Here is a 4,348-nt window from a genome sequence, read left to right as displayed (position 1 = left end):
CTCCACTTTAGAAGAGTCGGTCTCCCCCGAACACCTCAGACTCTGTGACTTCCCGCGGCCTCCCTTTCCCCGTCCCCATGCTCTCCCCGGACGGGCCCCATCTTACACTCGAACGACAGCTCCACCGCTCGGGGCAGCTAGACACGATGTCCCAAAGTGGCCCAGACGGTAGCCTGGTCGATTCCAAAGGACCCACACACGCAGTCGGCCATAAACGTGGTGTGGAGATCGTGGACGTTCGCGGGCCTCTGATGAAATCGCTGCTCCGGGGACCCCGGCGTCTAGGACCCGTCTTCTCCATGTTCTTCACACCGTTGCTCCTGGGCCGGTTATTCTCTTCCCTCTCGCTGACCTTAACGTTTTGTCTCTGCCATTGAATTTTTTTTTTAAAGATTTTATTTTTTCCTTTTTCTCCCCAAAGCCCCCCGGTACATAGTTGTGTATTCTTCGTTGTGGGTTCTTCTAGTTGTGGCATGTGGGACGCTGCCTCAGCGTGGTCTGATGAACAGTGCCATGTCCGCGCCCAGGATTCGAACCCACGAAACACTGGGCCGCCTGCAGCGGAGCGCGCGAACTTAACCACTCGGCCACGGGGCCAGCCCCCTCTGCCATTGAATTTTGACCGTGCGAATGTGACTTGCCGCTGTAGGGCTGCGTGGATCTCTCAGGCATCCTGCTGTGCCATGCGGGGGGGGGGAATCCTTGGTGGGTGGGTCGATAGACGTCCCTTTGGTTGTCCCCTGGAGGGGAGAGACAGAGGGGACGACTCAATCCACCACGAACGCTGATGTCGCTCCGATAAACCTGTAGCGGTGATTCTAGTTTATGGCCCGTGTCCTGAAAAGAACTTCCCGAAGGGCCAGCCCGGCGGTACAGCAGTTAAGTTCGCACGTTCCGTTTTGTCGGCCAGGGGTTCGCCGGTTCGGATCCAGGGTGCGGACGTGGCGCCGCTTGGTGAGCCATGCTGTGGTCGGCGTCCCGCCTATCAACGGGAGGAGGATGGGCACGGATGTTAGCTCGGGACCACTCTCCCGGGGCAAAAAGAGGAGAATTGGCAGCAGGTGTCAGCTCGGGGCTCGTCTTCCTCGAAAAATAAATTAATTAAATAAATAGAAACAACTTCCCAAACCTCTCTGATAACTTGAAGCTTTGAAGTTTTGCGAGGTGAAATCAGGTGATAAAAAAGTCCACGGACGGGGGCAGCCCCGTGGCCGAGTGGTTAAGTTCCCACGCTCCCCTTCGGCGGCCCAGGGTTTTGCCCGTTCAGATCCCGGGCACGGACACGGCACCGCTCGTCGGGCCGTGTGGAGGCGGCGTCCCACATGCCACCACTAGAACGGCCCTCAACTAAGATAGACAACTATGTCATGGGGGGGATTTGGGGAGAAAAATCGGGGGGGGGGAAAAAACAAAAACGGAAGATTGGCAACAGTCGTTAGCTCGGGTGCCAAACTTAAGACAAAAACAATTTCCTTGACGATGTAGATCATTTCCGAGTAAGATAGAACCTGAGACGTGAGTGGCTAAATAGAAGTTTATCTACTTTGGGTTTGTGAGGATACGGAAACGAAAAGACGTTTGGGTCTATCGAGGAACACGTCTCGTGCTTTATTAAAAGCTTTGACAGGGGACGGCGGCACGGCGGCATAGTGGTTAAGCTCCTGCACTCAGCTTCGGCAGCCTGGGGTCCTCGGGTTCAGATCCCGGGCGTGGACCTCCACCGCTCCTCACACCGGGCTGTGGTGGCATCCCGTCCGCAAGATCAAGGAAGTGGGGCGCAGGTGTTACCTCGGGCCCGCTCTCCCTCAAGCAGAAAGAAGAGGAAGATTGGCAACAGGCGTCAGCTCTGTGAGGGCCGATCTTCCTCACCCAAAAACTAAAGTGAGATGAAATCAAATAAAGCGAAGGAAGAGATAAACCTATGAAATCCCATGTTTCTAAAAGTGGCCAAGTGTTTAGAAATTGGCCAAGCGACAGACTGCTCATGGGAAGGACAGTTCCTAATTGCTGACTTCTTAGTTTTCACCAAAATTAAGGTTCGTGAGGGTTAAAAATTCTACTTAACGAATGCGATGAAAGCCACTAGGCCGGCCCAGTGGCACGCTGGTTAAGTGTGCCTGTTCCACTTCGCCGGCCCGGGGTTCGCCGGTTCGGATCCCGGGGGTGGACGTGGCACCGCTGGGCGAGCCACGTGGTGGTAGGCGTCCCACATATGAAGTAGAGGAAGATGGGCACGGAGGTTAGCTCAGGGCCAGCCTTCCTCGGCAAAAAGAGGAGGATTGGCAGCAGTTAGCTCAGGGCTCATCGTCCTCAAAACAAAACAACACAAAACAAAACAAAAAGCCACTAAAAGTGAATATGGGAAACATCTTTGTGTTCAAGGAAAGTGAGATGGCTGCCTTCAGGCAAGAGGGCCTAAAAAGTAAAGATCGTTTTGTCTGTGAAAAGGTGATCACGGGGAAAAAAATCTGAGAAAAAGGTCTGTTCGTGGTCAAGTGGCCTAAAATTGGAACGAGTGGACAGATAGAAATGGCGAGCGATAGGATCTATTGGAGTCTATGAGGAAGCCATTGGGTGTCGGCCTAATTCGGCCTGACAGTGTTTTTCCAAAAGGGCCTGACGTGGCCGTCGAGCACGCATCGCATCGTAGATCTGCTTTAAACATTTCCTACGGCAAGAACCAATGCCCTTAAGGGAAAGGAGCAGCTTCCCCGTGCTCGGGCCTTTCCTTAAGGAGAGGCATCTTTCCTTAGGCTAGGAACGGATGGTTGCGCTCACCTTTGACCATCCGGCTCACCTGTGACCACCCAGGCCCAGACAACAGACCTGCCACCCAGCAGTGTCTGTCGATCGCTGTGCTGACAGAGCAGTGTCGCGACTATCGTCCAAGGGACCTTTCGATCCTATGTGAAACGTCCTCTCTGGGGGTCTAGAAGCACTCTGTACACCCCACTTCCCGGGCGCCCTTTCTTCCTTCAGGAAGAAAGGCCCCGGGCCACAGTCCTTACATCTTAGGTCAGAATAAACTCACCCCGATTTTCACGGATAGATTGGTTCCGGATTATTTCCATCGACAGAATGGAATCAAGTCAATGAGTTTCAAGATCGGAGGGAAGCTGATGCAAAATCAGAATTGGTTTTTCTCGCTCTCGAAAGGATACTTTTCTCTAACTTCTAGTCTCCTCCTGATAAAGACATTGGAAAAGGTTTCTCTTGACCTCTGAGGGAATCGACACCAAAGACAGAGATCCTCCATTTTGTCAGAATGATTTCCTAGGCCTCTAACGGAGGAGGCCTCCCTCGGACGGGAGCTCAGCTTTTGTTTTGCAACAGTTTTCCTCTCTCTGCTTGCCTTTAACATCTCCTTTCCCGTTCTTCTTATTTGGAAGGGAAATACGTGCACCGCTGGGGGGGGGAGGGGGAAGAATTTTCTAAATGACCAAAGAAGATCTACGACTGTTGTTATTTTGGTTTCACGGAGCAGTTCCACGTCCACATTTACCCCATTTTAAACACCCACACACACTCACAGCACGGCGCTGTGAGGATGTCCCGGGGAACTCGATTTGTGGAGGGAATGGCTGTGAGGTCTCTGCCCCCAACCCGCACCATTTGGGTGCTTCTGCTTGTTGATGAGGACGGGAAGCCCTGCTGAAATCCATATTCTTATCACCACACGTGAATCTGCACCCATGCTCCCCCCGTGTGTCGTCTTTGGGCTTTGCTGTGGCCCCGTGCGGAGGGAGACCCGTTTTGTCTTGTAAACTTTTCAGCGGCCAAGCGGCTCGGTCCTTTCCTCTACGACTTGTGGGCTCCGTCTGTCCGTCTGCCTTAGAAAGACCCTCTGGGCCGGAAGTGACAGGCTGCACACAATTCCTGACAGACTGCGGACAATTCCTCCGTCGTCACGGTCCTTCTCTGATGACGTGCATGGTTTCGGTTTGACAGCGACCCCCACCCCCCACCCCGCCCTGATTTTCTAAGTCCTCCCGGGACCCGGGAAGTGCTCGGGCCGCTCCGGGAATCGGGGGCCGGCAGCCCCGGCCTGCCCCGTGGCATCTCCGGGGACTTTTCCACCCTCTGTCCGCGTCAGCCAGCCGGCAGCCCCGGCCCGGCCCAGGAGTCACGTGGGGAGTCTGTCCCCTTCCTGGCAAGCCCACCCACCCCACCCCCCTCCCCGCCGATTTTCCAAGACCTCCTTCTGCGCCCAGGGTTGCCCTGTGCTGCCTGGGAGCTCCGAGGTGGACACCCTGGGGCCTCGCGTGGTGACCTCCCGGCCGCCCCAAGCGGGCCCAGAGAGAAAGAGAGAGAGAGACAGAGTCAGAGACAGAGAGACAGAGAGACAGAG

At 54.9% G+C, this 4,348-nt stretch overlaps 1 long non-coding RNA gene across 1 annotated transcript; it reads right to left on the bottom strand.

The window, feature by feature from the left end:
* Window positions 1-1,546: 1,546 nt before the first annotated feature.
* Window positions 1,547-4,135, bottom strand: LOC138922767 (uncharacterized). The gene is made up of 2 exons (XR_011435889.1): window positions 3,032-4,135; window positions 1,547-2,256 (listed from the first exon to the last, which is right to left on the bottom strand). It is a non-coding gene; the product is annotated as an uncharacterized lncRNA (long non-coding RNA).
* Window positions 4,136-4,348: the final 213 nt, after the last annotated feature.

This window comes from Equus caballus, unplaced genomic scaffold (assembly GCF_041296265.1).
Source record: "Equus caballus isolate H_3958 breed thoroughbred unplaced genomic scaffold, TB-T2T unassigned-0002525, whole genome shotgun sequence".
Classification (NCBI taxonomy): domain Eukaryota; kingdom Metazoa; phylum Chordata; class Mammalia; order Perissodactyla; family Equidae; genus Equus; species Equus caballus.
The sequence above is the reverse complement of the archived record's forward strand: the minus strand, read 5'-3'. Positions and strand labels throughout refer to the sequence as shown.